Source organism: Haematobia irritans, chromosome 3 (genome assembly GCF_050003625.1).
Source record: "Haematobia irritans isolate KBUSLIRL chromosome 3, ASM5000362v1, whole genome shotgun sequence".
Taxonomy (NCBI): Eukaryota; Metazoa; Arthropoda; class Insecta; order Diptera; family Muscidae; genus Haematobia; species Haematobia irritans.
The window spans coordinates 54,322,262-54,348,810 of record NC_134399.1 but is presented as its reverse complement, the minus strand read 5'-3'; the positions used below and the strand labels follow the sequence as shown (position 1 = coordinate 54,348,810).

Below are 26,549 nucleotides of genomic sequence, written 5' to 3'. Positions count from 1 at the left end.
AGTCGGCCCCGTCCGACTTTAGACTTTCCTTACTTGTTTCAAACTGCGTTATGATGTTTTAGATGCAACAAACATGATTTCGTAGAATTCGGTTAATTTTTTTCTGGTTGTATCTTAAAAGATACAGTGCGCATTTAAGGTTTAAAATACGAATTCCAATTTTGCTTAGCATAGAAGACTCATTTCTCTGATATAACGTTTTTCTCCTTGTCCAAAAGTCGATAAACTCTTCAATGAAGTCGTTATGAAAAATATGTTTTTATATGTTCCGATGTAAATAAAATGTGTTTCGGGCAGAATTTTTAAACACAATGTATTTAAGTGCAAAAATTTAATGTTCCCAAACTAGCATTAGATGTTTGGGACACATATGTTAATATTTGAGAATATATTATGTTTGGGACGAGAATGTTTCATAAAAATAGTATGTGCGAATGTAAACATATATAAATTTACAAATTTCGTGTAAACATATATATGATGTGATATTTTATTCAGAGAGCAACAGAGAGAGAGAGAGTATAGTAAAAGAAAAACAGATGGAAACCGGAAGGTTTGACGAAAGATATCAACATAACGCATCGAGTGAATCAAAAAAGAGCAATTTCTGTGAAACTACTGGTATGTTTTTCGAAAAACTGTTTTTATACCCTCCATCATACACGGATGAAAAAGACTGTTTTTCATATGTTTGGCTATAAACATTATATGTTTGGAACACAAATTTTTAAACACAATATTTTTGAGTGCAAGCATATAATGTTCATAAACTAGCCTAACATGTTTGGGACATATATGTTAATATGTTAGAACATATTATGTTTGGGACATAAAATGTTTGTAAATATAATATGCTTGGATGCAAACATATATTAATTTAGAAATAGCCTATAAACATATATGTGTTTAGTAGCTTGGAGCGCTATTTAACAGGGAGCGATATTGAATTAAGTTGGTGGTTGTTGCTTGTTATTACAAAATTAACATTTTATTTTCCCTTGGGCAATTGATCAGCTACTTCTTTGATCCTTACAAACTGTGTGGTCCGCTGTTCGAATCCCCGTCCGGCAAAAGGTAAAATTAAAATAAAAAAATCATAAAATTGAATAATTTCTTCTACAATGTTTGTATTACAGAAAAAGGTGCTAAGAACTAAAAAATCTCGTGGAAGTGAGAAAGATGTGAGGGAATATACAATTAGGCAGAAACAATTTTGAGCATTCAGGTCGAAAACCTATGTTGTTAGCACCTATATTACCTGTTTATTTTCATAATTCATTATGATTGTAAATATATAAATAAATATCTAATTATACAATTATTTTTCGAGCTTTATGGACAGATATAGATTAAGGAACATGGTTAATAGAGCCATTGAAAAGAAAACGCCAGATACAAATCTATACACGCCTGGACTGTACATGTTTCGGTTCGGGCGAATGAACCTTTCCACAGCCTTTAGTATAGATATGGCTGGGAGAGATAACTCAATTTTGGGCCCTTTATGCTAACTCCTTATGGAGAAAACATTTGGGAAATTTCCTCTTACAAATTGAATCATCTTTTCTCCCACTGTACATCATCTTTTCATATAACTTACAAGTCCCTTAATCTTATTTTTATTTCATTTTGTTACATAGTAATGCAACAACACGAAATTTATTTTTAGAAAGCTAATTTGTTAGAATTCACCTAAGTGGTGAACAGTAGGTAGGGTCACGGCCTAAGGCAAAAAAAAAAAGTTGATGCAGTCACCCCCCAGTTTTGTACCATATTTGAAGACAATTTCAGAACACGAAAACTTTTGTTTTTCCGTGCACCCTACGACCCCCCGAAATACAATTTACTGTGCTGTGTCGTCATTTGAAGTCCGATCGAAAAGAAACGCATATCGTTGTTCATGGTTGATCAGGGGCTATATTTCGTGCATTGGTCATTTTTGACTCCGACGTCAAATTTGATTTTTAATTTTTTTATTTCGCTTCGTATACCCCTATTATGCCCATTTCTTATAACCATTATAAAGATCTTATCAAAATATGAAACTTTTGCTTTGGAAGTATTTAATTATATTCATAAACAAAAAAGTTACAGAGATTTTAAAAAGTCAATAGGTCACCCTACACCATCAAATAGCTTTTGCTGTGTTGTCATGATATCCGATCGAAAGCACATGCACATCGTTATTCATATCTACGAAATTAATTTGAAAGGTATTTAATACACACAAACTGTTTATCTGTAAATTTCTAACCGTATCATTGTATACATACTCGTTGTGTGCACTATGGCATTTTCAGCGTTATGCAAAGTGCATGTGTTTTTGCTAGAACAATTTGAGAACAGTAGGCTCTCAAATTGTTCTAGCAAAAAATCTAACAAACACTTTCGCTACATGATTTCTTAAGTCTGTCCATATTTTTGTGAGAGAAGGCTGTTGATAGTATTTGAAAAAAGTGAAAACAAAATGAAATTCGAAGCTCGGGTTATCGACAAAACTAAATTACCAACAAATCATCAAGTTATTGAATTCCTTTTATATTTAAAGAAAGCAGGTTAAAAATGAATCTACTAGTCATGTTACAGACGATAAACGATTGCGTTATATAATATCCAAAATTAAAAGTCGCCAACAACATAGTAAACTTGATTCTAGACAGGATTTGTTATAAATTAATTCTAAAAAGTTGTTAGCCGCATAATAAAATTGTACAATTAATAAACATGAAATGTACTCAAATCAAATACAAATCTAATCTAATATTTTCTTGTTTAAAGTATTTACTCATGTGACAACATTGCTCACCATTGTGAAGATGACAAGAAAACGCAAAAAAAAATACGGCGTAGTCAGATGTTGAAAGGCAGAAATTTAACCAATGTGTAAGCAGCATAACGATCTTCGTAATTTTCCACAATTCCGTTACCACTTACTTTTATTGTTAGATTGATTGTTAGATTTTAAAACAGTAGGCTCTCAAGTTGTTCAAGCAAAAACACAAGAACTTTGCATAACGCAGAAAATGTCGTAGTGCACACAACGAGTATGTATACAATGATACGGTTAGAAATTTACAGATAAACAGTTTGTGTATATTAAATACCTTTCAAATTAATTTCGTAGATGTGAATAACGATGTGCATGTGGTTTCGATCGGATATCATGACAACACAGCAAAAGCTATTTGATGGTGTAGGGTGACCTATTGACTTTTTAAAATCTCTGTAACATTTTTGTTTATGAATATAATTAAATACTTCCAAAGCAAAAGTTTCATATTTTGATAAGATCTTTATAATGGTTATAAGAAATGGGCATCATAGGGGTATACGAAGCGAAATAAAAAAATTAAAAATCAAATTTGACGTCGGAGTCAAAAATGACCAATGCACGAAATATAGCCCCTGATCAACCATGAACAACGATATGCGTTTCTTTTCGATCGGACTTCAAATGACGACACAGTACAGTAAATTGCATTTCGGGGGGTCGTAGGGTGCACGGAAAAAAAAAAGTTTTAGTGTTCTGAAATTGTCTTCAAATATGCTACAAAACTGGGGGGTGACTGCATGAACTTTTTTTCGCGACCCTATCTAGTGAACAGTCGAACAATGCTTGTTGTTTCTCCAGTCAACTACAACATATGACAATTAACAGAAACTGGTTTCCAGGATATAACAAAAATTCTAACGCGTACATTAGTCGTGTTTTTCCTAGTTTTACGACGGGCTCATCGTTGCTTATTATATTACATGTTAGCCTGATACCGAAACAGGCAATTGACGTCCAAATGCATTATATCTAATTATACAATTATTTTTCGAGCTTTGTGGACAGATATAGATTAAGGAACATGGTTAATAGAGCCATTGAAAAGAAAACGCCAGATACAAATCTATACACGCCTGGACTGTACATGTTTCGGTTCGGGCGAATGAACCTTTCCACAGCCTTTAAAATAAAATTTTGAGCACAATATTGTTTGGGAGAATTTTTTTAAGCATATAACATTTTTGGGTGCAAAATGCTTCCAAACATATTATATGTTCACATAATAACATATTGTTTTTTGGAAGACAACATTATTGAATTTGGATGCAAAAATACAAAATGTTTGGATCTTAGACTACCCAAACATATATTGTTTAGACCAATATGCTTTCAAACATATTATATATTGGAAGAGATCAAACATATAAATGTTTGGGCAATACCGAAAAATGTATATGCTTGAAGCAAAATATGTTTGGGAGTATATGTTACAGAAGCGATTTTTTGTGAGGGTGTAGGATGGGGGTATATTAACTTTGTCATTCCGTTTGTAACACATCGAAATATTGCTCTAAGACCCCATAAAGTATATATATTCTGGGTCGTGGTGAAATTCTGAGTCTATCTAAGCATTTCCGTCCGTCCGTCCGTCCGTCTGTTGAAATCACGCTAACTTCCGAACGAAACTAGCTATCGACTTGAAACTTGGCACAAGTAGTTGTTATCGATGTAGGTCGGATGGTATTGAAAATGTGCCATATCGGTCCACTTTTACGTATAGCCCCCATATAAAGGGACCCTCAGATTTGGTTTGTGGAGCCTCTAACAGAAGCATATTTCATCCGATCCGGCTGAAATTTGGTACATGGTGTTGGTATATGGTCTCTAACAACCATGCAAAAATTGGTCCACATCGGTCCATAATTATATATAGCCCCCATATAAACCGATCCCCCGATTTAGCTTGCGAGGCCTCTAAGAGAAGCGAATTTCATCCGATTCAGCTGAAATTTGGTAAATGGTGTTAGTATATGGTCTCTAATAACCATGCAAAAATTGGTCCACATCGGTTCATAATTATATATAGCCCCCATATAAACCGATCCCCAGATTTGGCTTGCGGAGCCTCAAAGAGAAGCAAATTTCATCCAATCCGGTTGTAATTTGGAACATGGTGTTAGTATATGATCTTTAACAAGTGTGCCAGAATTGGTCCATATCGGTCCATAATTATATATAGCCCCCATATAAAACGTTCTCCAGATTTGACCTCCGGAGCCTCTTAGAGGAGCAAAATTCATCCGATCCGGTTCAAATTAGGAACGTGGTGTTAGTATATGGTCGCTAGCAACCATACCAAAATTGGTCCAATCACACAAAAATTGGTCCATATCGGTTCATAATCATGGTTGCCACTAGAGCCAAAAATAATCTACCAAAATTTGATTTCTATAGAAAATTTTGTCAAAATTTTATTTCTAGAGAAAATTTTGTTAAAATTTTATTCGGTTCATAATAAAATTTTCATCATTGTCAAAATTTTATTTCTATAGAAAATTTTGTTCAAATTTTATTCGATTCATAATCATGGTTGCCACTCGAGCCAAAAATAATCTACCAAGATTTTATTTCTATAGAAAATTTTGTCAAAAGTTTATTTCTATAGAAAATTTTGTGAAAATTTTATTTCTATAGAAAATTTTGTTAAAATTTTATTTCTGTTAGAAAATTTTGTCAAAATTTTATGTCTACTTTGTCAAACTGAATTATATACGTATTGGATCGATCTTTTTTGATTTAATATATACCACGTATGGACTTACATACAATTTAGAAGATGGTGTTAGGAGGTTTCAAGATACCTTGCCATCGGCAAGCGTTACCGCAACTTAAGTAATTCGATTGTGAATGACAGTGTTTAGAAGAAGTTTCAACGCAATCCATGATGGAGGGTACATAAACTTCGGCCTGGCCGAACTTACGGCCGTATATACTGGTTATGAGTTCATTTGTTTTGGCTATGCGCTTGCATGTTAATAAGGTTTCGCCAAAAATTTTATATGCTTAAGTCTAAATATTATTTAATTTGAATATTAAAATGAGTGTTCGGAGTAAAGAAAATATACATTCGGAACCAAGAGAGTAGACAAAAACAGTGGAAAATATATAAACGTTACAAAGGCACCTTCATAAAAAATAAGAAAAAGACACTCTTTACCAATAAGTAGTCCAAGAGGAGTTAACGAACACTTTCAAAACTAAAACATTTATGTTCATACTCGATTTCACGTTCTTCTATTGTTAGAGTTTTTGAATTTCTTCGAAAATTTCAACTTTTACACCAAAAACATTTTTTGGTTACAAAATTTTTTGGCAATAAAACAAAGTATGTTTCTGTTAAATAATGTTATGTTTGCATCGGCCCGTGGGCACCACAAATTATGCTATATCAGAGCTTCCCAACCCAATTTGCCCCCCAACCTAAAACAAATTTTGTTTACCCAAACAAACAGAAATAAATATTAAAAAAGCTGAAAATATGACTACCAATAATTAATTAAATAATTAAAAATAAAAATGTTAATGAATAATAATATAAAAGAGTTTACCAATTCGTGGAAAATTTGGCAATTCTTCCTTTAATTAGCTAGATTTTTAATATTTGGTGCTATTACTGATAAAGTACGCCTTAAATCAGTTTCACCATGAAGGCAAGACAGATATTTTGACTTTATGTCTAAAAGTGACGAAAATGGTTTCAAATTTTTTAAAATGTGTGAATACAAAAGTGGGTACTGGTTCTGATATTTTAGCAAGAAATTTAGCCGTTGCAAATAAAGTGGTTCTAAATGAACATTTCGAAATGTACTTTTGCAGTATATTATTGATGTTTTTAACTTATAACGATAATTATCTATTGATTTTTATACCCTCCACCATAGGATGGGGGTATATTAACTTTGTCATTCCGTTTGTAACACATCGAAATATTGCTCTAAGACCCCATAAAGTATATATATTCCGGGTCGTGGTGAAATTCTGAGGCGATCTGAGCATGTCCGTCCGTCCGTCCATCCGTTCGTCTGTTGAAATCACGCTAACTTCCGAACGAAACAAGCTATCGACTTGAAACTTGGCACAAGTAGTTGCTATTGATGTAGGTCGGATGGTATTGAAAATGGGCCATATCGGTCCACTTTTACGTATAGCCCCCATATAAACGGACCCCCCAAATTTGGCTTGCGATTGCTCTAAGAGAAGCAAATTTCATCCGATCCGGCTGAAATTTGGTACATGGTATTAATATATGGCCTCTACATACCATGCATTGGTCCATATCGGTCCATAATTACATATAGCCCCCATATAAACCGATCCCCCGATTTGGCTTGCGGAGCCTCTAAGAGAACCAAATTTCATCCGATCCGGCTGAAATTTGGTACATGGTGTTAGTATATGGTCTCTAACAACCATGCAACGGACCCATATAAACGGACCCCCCAAATTTGGCATGCGATTGCTCTAAGAGAAGCAAATTTCATCCGATCCGGCTGAAATTTGGTACATGGTATTAATATATGGTCTCTACATACCATGCAAAAATTGGTCCACATCGGTCCATAAATATATATAGCCCCCATATAAACCGATCCCCCGATTTGGCTTGCGGAGCCTCTAAGAGAACCAAATTTCATCCGATCCGGCTGAAATTTGGTACATGGTGTTAACAACCATGCAAAAATTGGTCCACATCGGTCCATAATTATATATAGCCCCCATATAAACCGATCCCCCGATTTGGCTTGCGGAACCTCTAAGAGAAGCAAATTTCATTCGATCCGGCTGAAATTTGGTACATGGTGTTGGTATATGTTCTCTAATGACCATGCAAAAATTGGTCCACATCGGCCCATAATTATATATAGCCCCCATACAAACCGATCCCCAGATTTGGCTTGCGGAGCCTCAAAGAGAAGAAAATTTCATCCGATCCGATTGAAATTTGGTCCATGGTGTTAGTATATGGTTTCTAACAACCATGCAAGAATTGGTCCATATCGGTCCATAATTATATATAACCTCCATATAAATCGATGTCCAGATTTTCGGTCTATAGTTATATATAGGCGATCCCCAATCACACAAAAATTGGTCCTTATCGGTTCATAATCATGGTTGCAACTCGAGCCAAAAATAATCTACCAAAACTTTATTTTTATAGAAAACATTATCAAAATGTTATTTCTATTGAAAATTTTGTCAAAATTTTATTTCTATAGAAAATTTTGTCAAAATTTTATTTTGTCAAAATTTTGTCAAAATTTTATTTCTGTAGAAAATTTTATCCAAATTTTATTTCTATAGAAAATCCTTTCCAAATTTTACTCCTATACACCGAAAAAAAAATTTACTATTTTTTATGAAAAATGAACTAACCCATGGTAAGAATGACCATGATTTGGCGCCAAAGATTTTTTTCATCTAGATAAGTTCATGATTTTCTTATAAATTAGTTCATGTATTGCATCGTATTTTAGTTCATTATTACTATGCTGTGGGAAAAATATACTTAAACTCATTCAAAATATTCCTGCTATCCGGAAAAATGAACACTTTTTTGGGAAACCTGTATTAAGAAATTGGTTTGAAATAAACTGTTTGTCAGTATAATTTTCAAAAAAGTAGAGAAATTGAGGAATCAAAGGTACAACAAGCCTGTATACAACTAAGAAATTTTTCGTACAAAATAAGTCAATTTTCTATAACCACCAGTATTTTATTTCAAAAAATTAATATTATATTACACAAAACTATGACTTATGATATACAATAAAGGAAATATTTTTATTCGTACGTTGGATGCAGTTACTTGTCGGTAGTTAGTAATTGTTTCTTCATAAGAGTAATATTCTATGTTATTAGGACTAAACTAATTAATTTAAATTTCCATGTTTTCTATCCATATGAAAGATATATGCGGCACAAGTAGCTATATTCATTGAATTTCATCGATTTTGGCTAACTTTTGTTGGGCGGATTTTTCTAATAAACATCTGAAATTTCAAAGTTATACAAAATATAAGAAACATATTATCAAATTCTATAGTTCATATTGATTTTTAACTTACGGGTTTCAAGAGTATTTCCTAGAGCCAATAAGGATATCAGCTTAGTTAGAATTAAACAGTAAGAATATTCCAAAAAATTACCATTACAAGGCCTGTCTACCTGCAAGTGAAAATAATTATTTTTAATAAATTGAAATTTTGGTTTTATTAAAAACGAACAAAATACCGTTTATAGAAAAGCTTACCACATTGAAAAATCCATCCAGTAGGTACATTATTGGAATCATATCCATGGACTAAAGGGACGTTTTTGACATTATTCTCAGAATATATTTGAAATAAAAAATATTATAAAATTATACATAATTTCCACTTGTCAGTATAGCATTTAGTATATAAGGTGGATATTAAGTTCGAGTTTAGCGGCTAAAATTGCAATTTTCATGATAAATTTTCTCTAATAATCCATTATAGAAAAATAATCTTTATAAAAAACTTGGTTTGGGCTATTCTCCATCAAGTTATATATACTTTTATATTTTTCTTGGTGATTTATTTTTAATTTAAGCTGCTAAACTCGAACTTAGTACTCACCTGTAGGAATTGCTGTAACATAAAAATATAGATTCAAAAAAATAGTTGCACCTCCAATCTGTGATACAGATGTAGAATAATTATGGATCATCCAATTACCACTCAAGTTGTATATTTTTTATGTAAATCAATTAAAATCCGCACTAATTTTAAACTATTAAAAAAAAAATAGTTTAAAAATGCGCACTAATTTTAAACTATTAACAGAAATATACAGTTCCTTAATCTGTTACTTGTTTTTATCAATAAAAAGCGTTTTTGATATCTCTAACATCACATCATTCACTTCTCAGTTTCTAAGATGTTTCGAAATAAATGTATTGTCATTAATAAACACCATACCGCACTACAATTTTGCAAAATTAAAACCACGTGTGCACTTCATAAATGCATCAACAGAACTGAATGCGGCAATAAAACTCAAATACACAAATAGTCATAAGGGATGCATACCTGCCGTAAAGAAAAACAACTCCACACACACACGATCCCTTTCTGATCTCGCTATTGCAAGAAAACAACTCCCACCACAAAAGATACCAACAACACACAAGGAACATTACATTGTCTCTAAAATCAAAACAACCAACAACAGCATAAATGACGCAATAACAAACGCCAACAATCAAACGAGATATACACAAAATGTCTCTAACATGATGCAACGATTTCATTTCTCTCTTCTCACTTAATTTTCCAGTAGCACGTTTATTGATTAGTTGGAATTCTATCTATAAGTTAAGGTAAAATATATACCAAATCTATGAGGAATCTATAAAAAATTATATACACCCGTCAAGGATTATATTAACTACTTTTTATTCTACTTTATCTAAAATTTTCAATGTGAGGAAAAACACTCCAACGTATAATAAAAAGGGAAATAATCTGTAGGTAGCCATCATACGAATCGGTAATGTCGTCATTAGCGTAGCTAGACAATTTTCCTAGGGGGGGCTATAGCCCCTCTAGCTAAAAATGTATGGACTGAACTTATAGGTTCAATTAATGTTTTATTTCATAAAATTTAATAAAAAAATAGACATCAAAATAACTCGTCAATTAATTTATAATAAAGCAATTAAAAGTAGTTCCACACTTTTCCCAGCAAAAAAATTGTGAGTTGTTCTAAAGTACTTCCAAAAATGTCCTCAATTATTTTAACTACACAGGAAGTTTTTTTTACTTGATTTTTTTCATATTTTAATGTGTAATTTTTTGTTTTCTTTTTTTCAAATAGTTTAAAAAAAGAGTAAGAATAAATAAATTGGTACAAATTATTAAAATTTTGCCACAAAACTGCTAAATCCATTATAGAAAAATCGATAATTTTGGAAATTGTTCGAGGAAAAACGTTTCAAACAAGCGTCAGAATGCATTAAAATCATAAAAACAATATAAAAATTATTTATTTAGGAAAATATCACAAAATTTTTTAAATCGCATTCAAAACACTGAATTCGGATCTCACATTAAGAAGTGATGCAAATTCATTGCAACGGCTGTTGAAACGGTGGACATTTGTCCCATGACAATCTCATATTACATTCATTGCTGCTCCGCCAATTTTGCACCACTTCTAGACCAAAAAGAACATTTTCACTACTTTTTTGGCAACGCTTTTTCGCAGCATTATTAAGATATTAATTTATGAAAAAATAGTTTTAATATCAATTACTATTTGTTTAATTAAATTGACTAAACTAAATCAATCATAAGTTCAACCACAGCTTTATTTCATAAATATCTGACTTGAAACATTGCCATCGGCAACTGCTACCACAACCCAAGTAATTCGATTGTTCATGAAAGTCTTTAGCGGAACTTTGTGCGATTGTATATACTTGTTTAATTTTTATAAAAATTAAAAAAATAACTATTGACATTTATTGAAAAATGGAAAATCATAAATAGAGTTTCAAATTCTGGGGGGGGCTAAAATTTTTCTGGGGGGTCTAAGCCCCCTCCCCAGAGGCCTTCCTACGCTTATGAATGTCGTTAAGTTAATGTTTACTACAAAAATTTTTTTCCATACAAAATTTTTTCTTAGTAAATTGCCCACATTTCGTAGTAAGATTTTTATATTGCCCATGTATTTTCATAATAGAATCAACGATGCATTAACTACTGCGTTGGAAATTTATTTAAGGAAAAATCCTTCCCATTTCGTAGTTAGTGAACTAAAAAACATTTACTGAATTTTTATAAGTTTTCCTTTAGCTAAGTTAATTTTCGTTGTGGTTACGAAAAATGAACTATATTACAGTAAATTTGTTGAACTATGTGGAAGATAAAATGGTCCTTAAATTTACAAGACACTTTTTTTTCTGTGTAGAAAATGTTGTCAAAATTTTATTTCTATCGAATGGATTATGTGGTATATATTACGATGTAAGGAAGTTTTAAGATACCTTGCCATAGGCAAGTGTTACCGCAACCCAAGTAATTCGATTGTGGATGACAATCTTCAGTAGAAGTTTCTACGCAATCCATGGTGGAGGGTACATAAGCTTCGGCCTGGCCGAACTTACGACCGTATATACTTGTTTTTTTTTTTAATTAAAAATGCTTTGTTTGATACCCGGAACGGTTTTAAGGCCGGTATGCACCTCTAGCGAAATTTTCGGTAGCAAAACTTTATTTAAGTCTACAACAAAAAAACGGCTGTGTACACAAATTTTAAACCAGCCAATCGCTTTTAAAAATTGTTAATATATGTTCCAAATATTCCTCAAATAAATTGTTTATTATTTACAGACCTTTTAAAAGTTTTACGAACACAATGATTGTAATAAATTAAATGTTTGCTTCCAAAATATGCTTTTGACAACCCTGTTATTTTCATTAGAGGTGCGTACCAGCTTACGAAATTGAACGCTACCGAAAATTTCGTTAGCATAAATAGCAATGCATTTCTTATGGGAATGCAATTTTTCGCTAGAGGTGCATACCGGCCCTTAGACACGTCTATGAAGTACAAAAGCTACAGCTAGACTGTTGATGACAATAACAGCTATATAGCCCAGCTTACAAACTGTATGGTCCTCGGTTCGATTCTCCGTCCAGGCGAAAGGTAAAATTTAACAAATTTACAAATTGGCTTTAATAACTCTGAAAAAAATCTTTAATATGAATGAAATTGTCTTTAAAATTCTTGACTTTATAAAGGGTGATTCTTTTGAGGTTAGGATTTTCATGCATTAGTATTTGACAGATCACGTGGGATTTCAGACATGGTGTCAAAGAGAAAGATGCTCAGTATGCTTTGACATTTCATCATGAATAGATTTACTAACGAGCAACGCTTGCAAATCATTGAATTTTATTACCAAAATCAGTGTTCGGTTCGAAATGTGTTTCGCGCTTTACGTCCGACAAATTTTGTTCAGCGATGAGGCTCATTTCTGGTTGAATGGCTACGTAAATAAGCAAAATTGCCGCATTTGGAGTGAAGAGCAACCAGAAGCCGTTCAAGAACTGCCCATGCATCCCGAAAAATGCACTGTTTGGTGTGGTTTGTACGCTGGTGGAATCATTGGACCGTATTTTTTCAAAGATGCTGTTGGACGCAACGTTACGGTGAATGGCGATCGCTATCGTTCGATGCTAACAAACTTTTTGTTGCCAAAAATGGAAGAACTGAACTTGGTTGACATGTGGTTTCAACAAGATGGCGCTACATGCCACACAGCTCGCGATTCTATGGCCATTTTGAGGGAAAACTTCGGAGAACAATTCATCTCAAGAAATGGACCGGTAAGTTGGCCACCAAGATCATGCGATTTGACGCCTTTAGACTATTTTTTGTGGGGCTACGTCAAGTCTAAAGTCTACAGAAAAAAGCCAGCAACTATTCCAGCTTTGGAAGACAACATTTCCGAAGAAATTCGGGCTATTCCGGCCGAAATGCTCGAAAAAGTTGCCCAAAATTGGACTTTCCGAATGGACCACCTAAGACGCAGCCGCGGTCAACATTTAAATGAAATTATCTTCAAAAAGTAAATGTCATGGACCAATCTAACGTTTCAAATAAAGAACCGATGAGATTTTGCAAATTTTATGCGTTTTTTTTTAAAAAAAAGTTATCAAGCTCTTAACAAATCACCCTTTATATCTTGACTACAAAACGAAAAATCACTAAAAAAATCGGGGATGTCTTGAAAATACGGTATTGAATACTTTATTTTAAAGACGTTTCTCATTTGAAAATATCATAATTTGCACTAGAAGTCGCGTTTTTATTTATTTATTATTAATTTAAATAAGCATCTATCAAGTACGGTGTCCTTACTTCAATTCTCCGTTTCTTTGGTTCGGAATCAATACTAAAATCATTAGAGTAAACACAAAACCTTTGGAACCGAGTAAGCTTTTTTAGTGTGGTGAACTATTTTACCATTTGATGTTTAATTGCTAGAATTCCTTAAATCTCTCTTTTCACATCTTAAAGCAGCCCAAAATTTTATCTTTCCGTGTTATGCCTAACATTCTGATTCGTTTCTCTTGTTTTTATTTCAACAGCACCCTAATTCAGTTAACTTTGGGGCCATCTCATGCTCCACTCGTCCGCCAAATTTATTTATTCATTAATTTAGCAATTTCAAATTGTTGTTGCTGTTGCCGTTTTCCCAAAGAAAAATGTACTCGCGAAACAAGGGCAAGCATTCCCTCCAAAAATACCCGAATTAAATAAAAATCAAACAAAACGACAAGTTTCGAAGACAAAAGAAAAAACAAATAAGAATTGTGTTTGACCATGTCGAAACGTATACACCCTTCACGCTAAACTAGTAATTTTACAATACAAATAATATAAATTTATACCTTATTTCTTATGTATAAAACTTATTTGGGTTTAGTTACATTTTATCATTATGTTTGAATTTTCCACAGCATAATGAAATTTTGAGACATACTTTGGTCTCACAAAATGTCTATACTTTACGTAAATATAAAATTTAATGATAAGTTCAATATAATTTAAAACAGAATAAAATGTTCGTTCGATTCCCGAAAACAGTAAGAATCTGTCATTATTTTGAGTATAGCACTGTGCAACCAACATCTTACAAACAGCGGCGGTAACAGCCACCCTCGGCGCCAGTCTCGGCTTACCGACTGAGACGATAGGATTTTGCAAAGTCGGCAATTGTCAGTAATCCATTGGCAATATTAAGAAGTGGATTTTTGAACGTTTATAAGATTGCATTAGAGATACAAATTCTAAAATAAATTTAAATTGACGAAGATTATGATAGAATAACAGCATTAAAGTGTTTTAATTGAAATTGGAAACTTCGTGTCCAATACCACCATTATTACCATTATATATATATATATATATATATATATATATATATATATATATATATATATATATATATATATATATATATATATATATATATATATATATATATATATATATATATATAAAGGGTGATTCTTTTGAGGTTAGGATTTTCATGCATTAGTATTTGACAGATCACGTGGGATTTCAGACATGGTGTCAAAGAGAAAGATGCTCAGTATGCTTTGACATTTCATCATGAATAGCCGAACGATCTGCCACAACGTCGAATTTTCAGTGAATGGGCCCTAGAAAAGTTGGCAGAAAATCCGCTTTTTTATCGAAAAATTTTGTTCAGCGATGAGGCTCATTTCTGGTTGAATGGCTACGTAAATAAGCAAAATTGCCGCATTTGGAGTGAAGAGCAACCAGAAGCCGTTCAAGAACTGCCCATGCATCCCGAAAAATGCACTGTTTGGTGTGGTTTGTACGCTGGTGGAATCATTGGACCGTATTTTTTCAAAGATGCTGTTGGACGCAACGTTACGGTGAATGGCGATCGCTATCGTTCGATGCTAACAAACTTTTTGTTGCCAAAAATGGAAGAACTGAACTTGGTTGACATGTGGTTTCAACAAGATGGCGCTACATGCCACACAGCTCGCGATTCTATGGCCATTTTGAGGGAAAACTTCGGAGAACAATTCATCTCAAGAAATGGACCGGTAAGTTGGCCACCAAGATCATGCGATTTGACGCCTTTAGACTATTTTTTGTGGGGCTACGTCAAGTCTAAAGTCTACAGAAATAAGCCAGCAACTATTCCAGCTTTGGAAGACAACATTTCCGAAGAAATTCGGGCTATTCCGGCCGAAATGCTCGAAAAAGTTGCCCAAAATTGGACTTTCCGAATGGACCACCTAAGACGCAGCCGCGGTCAACATTTAAATGAAATTATCTTCAAAAAGTAAATGTCATGGACCAATCTAACGTTTCAAATAAAGAACCGATGAGATTTTGCAAATTTTATGCGTTTTTTTTTTTTTTAAAGTTATCAAGCTCTTAACAAATCACCCTTTATATATATATATACTTGGAAATCGATATTTCGATGTGTTACAAACGGAGAGTGACAAATTTATTATACCCCCATCACCATTCTATGGGGATGGGTATAAAAAGTTTAAGTTTAATTTTTAAATAAAAATTTCTTTCAAACAATCAATTTCTTAATCAAACATAAAGCCAGATAAGAAAGTAATTGAAAAAGTTACGTTTTTAATTCAAAAAATTTATTGAGTTTGGCAATCAACAATCAATTGAATTAATTAAAAAATTAATTGAAATTTTCAAATTAAATCAATTAATATTTTAATCAAAACATTTTTATGCCCAATTAAAACTGTGTTTGATACTATAATTTTCGCGATTGAAGCCATTTCAATTAAAACATTAATTGGATCAATTAATTTTGTGATTGAATCAGAAAAAAAAAATTTTGTGTGTTCTGAACAATTACCGAACTAATAGTATGAAAAAACAAATAACCAGGAAACTGCCAAAGTAAAACTAAATGTTTTAAATTTATTCTGCTCTTTGTTTATTTTATTCTTATGTTGTTGTACAATCAGGAATTTAGTCTACAAGATATCCGTATAAAAAAATGCGCAAATCTTCTTAATGGCCATAAAATTTAAAGTTTCAGGGAAATCGGATAAAACTTTCGAGTTGCTATTGAAATAAATGAGTCTATATTGAGTAACTCATATCGATATTGGTACATAACAGAGATGATAAATGATGTTGACGAAAAAGAACTAAAAATGTGTTAAAAATGTACTTTTCGAAGCCAAAAAGTTCTAAAATTACATAATATATAATTTAAAGACTATTGTAAAAGTACACGTATATTTAAATCTAGACCGATTTGGAATTCTTTTTTAGATTTTCTAAAAAATTCTTATTTTGCAAAATTTTATTTCTATAGAACATTTTGTCAAAATAGTATTTCTGCAGAAAACTTTGCCAAAATTTTGTTTCTATAGGAAATTTTGTCAAAATTTTATTTCTATAGAAAATTTTGTCAAAAGTGTATTTTGATAGAAAATTTTGTCCAAATATTATTTCTATAGAAAATTTTGACAAAATTTTATTTCTATAGAAATTTTTTTTTCTAAAGTTTATTTCAATAGAAAATTTATGAAGAAGTACCTCTTCGCAAAGTCTACCAAAATCAAGAATTCAACCAATCTACAAAACAGTAAACAATTTACCTTTTGTGTAGAATTCTACACCGAAAAAAGTGAACTGTTTTATAGGAAGAATGAACTACCACGCACGAAAATTGAACTAAATTTGACTCCACATTTTTAGATTTCCACAAAGCGTTGTTAAAACCAGGAAATTTTAATACCCTGCTGTACCTTTTAACTGCAGTTCACGAAATTACATCATCTCATAGAAGAAAAAATTAACTAAAAGTAAAGAAAAAAATCATTGGCGCCAAATCATGACCATTTTAACCATACAGTAGTTCATTCTTACTATTTTTGGGAATCGAACGAAAATTTTCATTTATTTTAGTCCATATTGAACAAGTAAGATTTCATTAAGCTGTGGAAAATTTCGATAAAAATAATAAAATTTAACTACAAGCAAATAATTTTTTTCCAATAAAAATAAGTTAAATTTAGCGTTAGTTTAACTACGGAAATTTTTTTCTGTGTACCAACTGTGGCAACCGGCTCAGGGGCCGCCTCTAAGCATTATTGCTGAAGACACCATATGTGTATTTCGTCTCCTTCTGAGCGTTTCAAATATATACACTATCTTATAATACTCTGTTCCTCAGTGTGGCGAAAAAAAAACATATGTGGTACAGACAATATTTCTCTCAAAAATTTTGAAATCCTGTAATAAAAACTAAAATATCCTCATTTGGTATATGTTTATTTCTTCAAACAAAAAAGTACAAAAGTGTCAACTTTATCAACCCTGGTACATAATTTAAGTTCTTGGTTTTCGTTTTCCAAGTTCAATTGTTGGCATTCTTTTTAAAACAGCGCTTCCCAACAGGGGCACCACGAGGTTTCAGCGTCATTGTTTTTTTTTTTTTTTTTGTTAAAACAACAAAAATGTGTAAGTCCAACAAACTATCAATGTTGTCTACAAATATCATACCATATTCAATTTTAAAAATTTATTTACGGGTGGGGCGCGTAGTGGCTTTTCGCCACTTTTAAACATAAAGTCAAAATGTCAGTCTTGCCTGCATTTTGAAACTTATTTAAGACTTTATCACACGGATGAACAAGACTGTTTTTCATATGTTTGGCTATAAACATTATATGTTTGGAACACAAATTTTTAAACACAATATTTTTGAGTGCAAGCATATAATGTTCATAAACTAGCATAACATGTTTGGGACATATATGTTAATATGTTAGAACATATTATGTTTGGGACATAAAATGTTTGTAAATATAATATGCTTGAATGCAAACATATATTAATTTAGAAATAGCCTATAAACATATATGTGTTTAGTAGCTTGGAGCGCTATTTAACCTGGAGCGATATTGAATTAAGTTGGTGGTTGTTGCTTGTTATTACAAAATTAACATTTTATTTTTCCTTGGGCAATTGATCAGCTACTTCTTTGATCCTTACAAACTGTGTGGTCCGCTGTTCGAATCCCCGTCCAGCTAAAGGTAAAATTAAAATAAAATAAAATCATACAATTGAATAATTTCTTCTACAATGTTTGTATTACAGAAAAAGGTGCTAAGAACTAAAAAATCTCGTGGAAGTGAGAAAGATGTGGGGGAATATACAATTGGGCAGAAACAAAATTTTCAGCATTCAGGTCGAAAACCTATGTTGTTAGCACCTATATTACCTGTTTATTTTCATAATTCATTATGATTATAAATATATAAATAAAATTTTGAGCACAATATTGTTTGGGAGAATTTTTTTTAAGCATATAATATTTTTGGTTGCAAAATGCTTCCAAACATATTATATGGTCACATAATAACATATTGTTTTTTGGAAGACAACATTATTGAATTTGAATGCAAAAATACAAAATGTTAGGAACTTACACTACCCAAACATATATTATTTAGACCAATAGGCTTTCAAACATATTATATATTGGAAGAGATCAAACATATAAATGTTTGGGCAATACCCAAAAATATATATGCTTGAAGCAAAATATGTTTGGGAGTATATGTTACAGTAATAGTACCAAATATTATTGCAGTAATATTTTAATATTTCCATTTATTTAAATCTACATTAAGTTTTTTTATTATTTATTATGTATCAAAATTGTATGTTTTCAAAACGCTTAATATTGTTATCATAAGCGTAGGAAGGCCTCTGGGGAGGGGGCTTAGACCCCCCCAGAAAAATTGTAGCCCTCCCCCAGAATTTGAAACTCTATTTATGATTTTCCATTTTTCAATAAATGTCAATAGTTTTTTAATTTTTATAAAAATTAAACAAGTATATACAATCGCACAAAGTTCCGCTAAAGACTTTCATGAACAATCCAATTACTTGGGTTGTGGTAGCAGTTGCCGATAGCAATATTTGAAGTCAGATATTTGAAATAAAGCTGTGGTTGAACTTATGAATTAAAAAAAATAGTAATTGATATTAAAACTATTCTTTCATAAATTAATATCTTAATAATGCTGCGAAAAAGCGTTGCCAAAAAAGTAGTGAAAATGTTCCTTTTGGGTCTAGAAGTGGTGCAAAATTGGCGGAGAAGCAATGAATGTAATATGAGCTTGTCATAGGACAAATGTCCACCGTTTCAACAGCCGTTGCAATGAATTTGCATCACTTCTTAAGGTGAGATCCGAATTCAGTGTTTTGAATGTGAATTAAAAAATTTTGTGATATTTTCCCAAATAAATAATTTGTATATTGTTTTTATGATTTTTAATGCATACTGACGCTTGTTTGAAACGTTTTTCCTACAATAATTTCCAAAATTATTTATTTGAAAAAAAAAAGAAAACAAAAATTACACATTAAAATATGAAAAAAAATGAAGTAAAAAAACTTCCTGTGTAGTTAAAATAATTGAGGACATTTTTGGAAGTACTTTTAAAGTTGTGCCTTTAGAATAACTCACAATTTTTTTGCTGGGAAAAGTGTGGAACTACTTTTAGCTGCTTTATTATGAATTAATTGTCGAGTTATTTTGATGTCTAATTTTTTATTCAATTTTATAAAACATTAATTGAACCTATAAGTTCAGTCTATAAATTTTTAGCTAGGGGGGCTATAGCCCCCCCCCTAGGAAAATCGTCTAGCTACGCTAATGATTGTTATTTTAATACTATTTGTAGTACTTTGTACAGATTTAATTTTTTTTCTACTATTTCTATATTTGCTTTCCACACTTATAACTCTTCCCTATTTAACACAAATGATTCTAGTACAAAGTTATAAGACATATGTCTTAATGTACTAGGAAGATTCAATGAATAAATACATAAATTGTTAATCATATCATATATCCTATATAATTTGATATTTTTTACATGAGTAGAAAAAAAATCGAATTCGCTCATCTGTAGAATATTAAATATGTTTTATCGTCATTACAACAGTTAAACATGATAGATAGTTTTACAGATGAAAAAAAAAACAATATCGCCCGTCCTCCAAGTTGACCAACCAGAACCAAATTTTAACGTGATAACTCAACATTTAAAGACTCTAGAATGGCAAAGAGACATCGAATTTCACATGACTATAGGTTGAAACATGGTTGCAGACATAAAATGAATCTGTTGCCGAACTTCATGTCAGGTATTACTACATCGCCTTAGAATATCACCATGAATTTCTTTTAAATGGTCACAAACCGATACTTCAAATTGTCACAAACGGTATGGCAAACTTATTATATCCCCATCCTTCAAGAAAGGACATACAAAAAAGTTTTTGCGTTGATTTTTAATTAAAGAAAATATACAAACATCCCTGAATACTTTGGGTATTGACCTTTTGTTCGACTTTTCTTTTTCGCACCCAACTTCCATAAGCAATGAGGGAACAAAGTGCAAGGCAAACGTCAACAATGGCCAAAGCCAAATGTTAACACCATTCGCTTCAATGAGGGTGCCCCGGTCTCTCTCCCTTTTTTGCTACTGGATATTCCTGTGTTGTTTCTTGGGTTTCTTTATGGCTCGTCCTCTTTCATTCCATTTTATTCTTCCCCTGGATATGACAATTACTGTGCGAGTTAAGTTGAAATTCACTCTAGATCCGGGCAATTATGCACTTCATTTTGTATTTGCTGTAATTTTTGTGTTGAATGTTTCCTGTGGTCCTGCGAAAAGGACAACACCAGCAATGTCTCAAGCAAGAAAACAAAGTGGACACAAAAAGCAAACAAGCTCACCTCCTTTTTTAAGTTTTTCCTTCATTATTTTAAGAACGTATTGTTCTTTTCCATATCATTGGCAGTTTAATTTCTATTTCCCACTTTCCAGCATTCCATGTACTTTGAATATGAAAAGAATTGGGTCGATCCGGCGGACGGACGGACGGACGGTTGGTTGTCAGCACAAAATTTACATTTTTAAATTCAAATTTCAATTCAAATATGCAAATCGTCTTCCTCTTCTCAAATATTTTATTGTATCACTGTAAGTATGGATGGTGCTGGTTGAAGCCAACCAACCAACGGGGTGAAGTGGTTGAGAGTCCACAGTAGTATTGTGGATAGAGATGTCACTGTGGCAGAAACTGACTAAGGACAATGAAATATGTGAACATGTGCTTCCTGCCAAATGCTGGCCCAAGCCAATATTTTTATACAAAATTTAGTTGAAGACAAATAATATAATCACATTATATTTTATTCCATTTTATACAAATAGCACATCTGCATCTGGGATGTCCAGAGAGCGGGTCAATATAAAATATTGAAATGGGGAAAGAGTAAAAATAGGAGGAGGTGGATATAAACTACAATGTTTTCATATAAAATTGCGTTAAATGAAGCAAAACTTATCAAGCAATTTTTTTAGATAGCGTCACTGAAATTTTATCAGTAGGATTTTAAGTTAACCCAAACGACGAGTGCAATAGGGATCATTACAAAATTATAGCCATTGGAGTGTGACAACTTTTGTGATTGTCAAAAGAGTATTTCGACTTTTGTATTATTGTATATATCTGTGGATTTATGACATTAGTCTATAAACTCAATTTTACAGGAGAGCGAAAATACACCTTTAAGGAGTCACAATAACTTCTGTAGAAAATATCTGGAAAATGTTTAATATTTATGTGATTTGCCAAAACCACCTAGCACCTAGGAATGACCGACTTATGTTGTTTTGTCATATGATATTTTATTTTAAAAAACTAACATAGTTATGAGCATTTATGGATTGCCGCATTGAGTCCTGATCATGGTTAGTTATGTTATTTTGTAAAAAAAATGGTCAATTACACAAACCTTATGTGGACTTATGTTGTTTTGTCAAACGTATCATGCAACTATTTCGACTTTATTTTACAACATATGTTGAGATATGTTGTTTTGTCAAAATTAAACTTAAAAAATTCGCGAGTTGTGTTGTTTTCACCATTCTATATATCCCGATCTAGATATCGAAAATCTGTAAACACAGAAATATGCGCCTTCAAATACTACACACAACGTACAATTTTTGAGAAATTGTCCTATCTCGACTTATGGGGTTTTGTCATAAGTCCACAGATATTAAACCATGTCATATAAAGGGTGATACGGTCAAAATTTGGTCAAGGGAAAACGAGTGTAAATCGGTGAAATCGTTTATTTAAAAAATCAAATTAAATTTCTTTTTCAAGTTCAATTAGTATAAAATTCAGGAAAAATATTCAGTTAGGCTTTCGCTTTTCCAAATCCGAATTGCCGGGCTTGACACCTGCCATCAGATTTTGTACAGCCACCTTATCCACCTTCTTCGCCGCAGAAAGCCAGTTTGCCTTGAACTGCTGCTCGTCCTTAGCAGTTTTTTGGCCTTCTTTAGGTTCCGCTTGACAATAGCCCAGTATTTCTCAATTGGGCGGAGCTCTGGCGTGTTGGGAGGGTTCTTGTCCTTGGGAACCACCTGCACGTTGTTGGCGGCGTACCACTCCATGGCCTTTTTACCGTAATGGCAAGATGCCAAATCCGGCCAATGAATGAAAATTAATCCAAAGTGGATCGGATGAAAATTGCGAGGACAGGAGCCTATTCACAATACCCCTTAATTTTAACGGACGATAATGACTAGATCAACGCAGAATTTCCCCCGTATCTACAATACATAAAGTACACGGACGAAAAATACTGTTTTTCATACGTTTCCGTGTAAAAATTATATGTTTCGAACTCAAATTTTTAGCACATTATTTTTAAGTGCAAGCATATAATGTTCGTAAACTAGCATAATATGTTTGGTATTTTTTTATATTATATGTGTGGATGCAAACATATATTAATTTAGAAATTGACTATAAACATATATGTGTTTAGAAAGAGAGACCGGGAGAGTATGCTGCAAGTAAAAAAATGGAAGTAACCTTTTGGCGCCTTAAAAATATATACACACAAATAAACTTTCATTAACAGTTTTTTCTACCAGTGTATGCCTAAGGTGAAACATAATTTGTTTGAACAATAAAAACAATATTGTTTTGGACCAATCCTGAAAATATACATATATGCTTGAAACACAATGTGTTTTTGGAGATATGTAACAGAAGCGATTTTTTTTTGAGGTTGTATGTATCGCAATACTATATTGTTATAAAAATAAATGCATGCATATATTTTTATGTTGGGTACCCGCGTTACCACTGTGCCACTTTTTTTGGGCGGTGCCACTTTTTTTTTGCCACCAAATGTGATAGTTTTTACGATTTTGTTCCACTTTACCAATAATTTGTGCCACTTTTTTAAAAGTTTAAATTTTATGGGAAGTTATCACTATACAGAGATGTGTAATTCAGAAAATGAATATTGTGCACCAACGATAAATCGTTCATTAATTCTTATTATACGGGAACAGTTGTGATTCAATTTAGTTTGGTATAGCGTAATTTGAATAAATAAAATGTATAAAATAAGTATGAAAATATTTCCGTGTGTATTCCGACCACAAGGATTCATTGATGATGGATTCCATGAGACCTCAGTTTAAAAAATGCAATCTCTTTTTGAGACTGATTGTTCCACTATAATAATCCTGAAACTGAATGCTGGAACAGTGGAAAGTATTGCAGCTTTACCTCACTAGAGAAAAGTTGGAAGAAACATGTCTCAAGAAATTAGAGAAAGTATAAAGAATCCAAAATGCACTGTCAAATATCTACGAGATTTATCTTAAAATTTTAGTTTATATTCCCAAAAGCATGAATAATTTTAACAAAACATTCCAAAGCGGATTCTCCTAAATTTTTTATATGTAATATATTTAAAAAAAAATATACATACATTTTGTAAAAAAGTGTTATATTGCAATTAGTGATTTAGCAGATATCGACTATAAAAATTCTTTGTATATTAAAGAATTTTGCATAGGCTACGAAACCAAATCATAAATTATTTCAGAAAACATCCCTGAAACTGATACCATTACATTTAAAACTAATATTCTAAAATGTTAACCTGAAGTTGTGGATATATTTTATCATGAATTGACATAAATGACAAATAAATTGAATAATAGAAGATTCTTAAATCCGCATTACTTAAAAACCAGTGATGATATAAATTATTTTGATATTTGTTTCCAATTTGTATGAATTCGCAAAATATATTTTAACTTGACCTCATAGCAGTATTTTTTTTTTTTTTGTAAAGGGTGATTCTTTTGAGGTTAGGATTTTCATGCATTAGTATTTGACAGATCACGTGGGATTTCAGAAATGGTGTCAAAGAGAAAGATACTCAGTATGCTTTGACATTTCATCATGAATAGCCGAACGATCTGCCACAACGTCGAATTTTCAGTGAATGGGCCCTAGAAAAGTTGGCAGAAAATCCGCTTTTTTATCGACAAATTTTGTTCAGCGATGAGGCTCATTTCTGGTTGAATGGCTACGTAAATAAGCAAAATTGCCGCATTTGGAGTGAAGAGCAACCAGAAGCCGTTCAAGAACTGCCCATGCATCCCGAAAAATGCACTGTTTGGTGTGGTTTGTACGCTGGTGGAATCATTGGACCGTATTTTTTCAAAGATGCTGTTGGACGCAACAAACTTTTTGTTGCCAAAAATGGAAGAACTGAACTTGGTTGACATGTGCTTTCAACAAGATGGCGCTACATGCCACACAGCTCGCGATTCTATGGCCATTTTGAGGGAAAACTTCGGAGAACAATTCATCTCAAGAAATGGACCGGTAAGTTGGCCACCAAGATCATGCGATTTGACGCCTTTAGACTATTTTTTGTGGGGCTACGTCAAGTCTAAAGTCTACAGAAATAAGCCAGCAACTATTCCAGCTTTGGAAGACAACATTTCCGAAGAAATTCGGGCTATTCCGGCCGAAATGCTCGAAAAAGTTGCCCAAAATTGGACTTTCCGAATGGACCACCTAAGACGCAGCCGCGGTCAACATTTAAATGAAATTATCTTCAAAAAGTAAATGTCATGGACCAATCTAACGTTTCAAATAAAGAACCGATGAGATTTTGCAAATTTTATGCGTTTTTTTTTTTTTTTTTAAGTTATCAAGCTCTTAACAAATCACCCTTTACAAGTTAATAAAAATATTGCGCCACTTTTCGAAAATAATTGTGCCACTTTTTTCGACGTTTGCCACTTTTTGAAAATTACCAACGGTTACGCTTTTGGGGCCCTATTCACTGTAATACATACATCAAAAACGAACTCAATCAATATGTTTGACAAAATAAACTAAAACATTACGATTTTTTTTCTTTTACTTTCAGATCCCGAGACAATGGGTTGATAAACGAATTCAATCTGAATAAATTAAGACCGAAGCACAATGAATTTGAGACCAAATTAAGATCCATTTCTTCCGCACAAAGAATTGCGAGGGATATTTGTTGCCCATAGCATAAGAGGACATAAAACAAATTGTACATTACATCTTAGACTTAGTTAAACTTAACAAATGAAAAAAAAATTAAACTAAATGTTTATGGAATATATGGGAAAAAATAATTCTTGTTACTAGCATAAGTCAAGCAAAATTAGACATAGTTATGAATTTATTCAAAATACATTTCTTTCGAACAAACTCAATATGATACATAGACAAAAAAAATAATACTCCTCCATATCCACTTAACCACACCCACTCTCGCTCTACACTTACACTCATCTATGTTCTTCGACTTGCAATCTAGGATTAATTCTTTGGAATACCTTGAATACGAAAATAACAAAACAAAAAAGCTATTCAATCAAAAGATAAGACAAAGATAAGAACTTGAATAAGAATACGAATTAAATCTACAATAAAGGATAACGAGAAACCCTAGTTATATAAGAGTAAGAGTAACCATAAAAGTAACAGTAACAGTTTATTTGTAATTCTTAGTGAGGTAATATTGTGTAAATTAATTTGATACATACTAAGATAACAATGAAGTGAGTAAGTACATGAAACACACATACACACACCCGCAAATTGGCACTCACAAATACATCCATCATAATTAAATTCACACACCCGCCTATACAATACATCCATAAATGGCGTTTACTTTTCAGGTATATGAGACAATTTCGGGGGGGGAATCTATGAAGAAAATATCTAATTTATCACTTTGAATATATCC

General features: G+C 32.3%; 1 protein-coding gene and 1 long non-coding RNA gene across 2 annotated transcripts in view; both read left to right on the top strand.

Annotated features, from left to right (window-relative positions):
* LOC142230929 (uncharacterized) overlaps positions 1-26,254 on the top strand; it is a 253,167-nt gene extending 226,913 nt beyond the window's left edge. The window contains exon 6 of the mRNA XM_075301546.1: positions 25,692-26,254. The gene's annotated coding sequence lies outside the window, so the exon portion shown is untranslated. The remainder of the gene's footprint in view (positions 1-25,691) is intronic.
* On the top strand, positions 1,755-3,271 carry LOC142229790 (uncharacterized). The gene is made up of 2 exons (XR_012720492.1): positions 1,755-3,044; positions 3,125-3,271. It is a non-coding gene; the product is annotated as an uncharacterized LOC142229790 (long non-coding RNA).
* Positions 26,255-26,549: the final 295 nt, after the last annotated feature.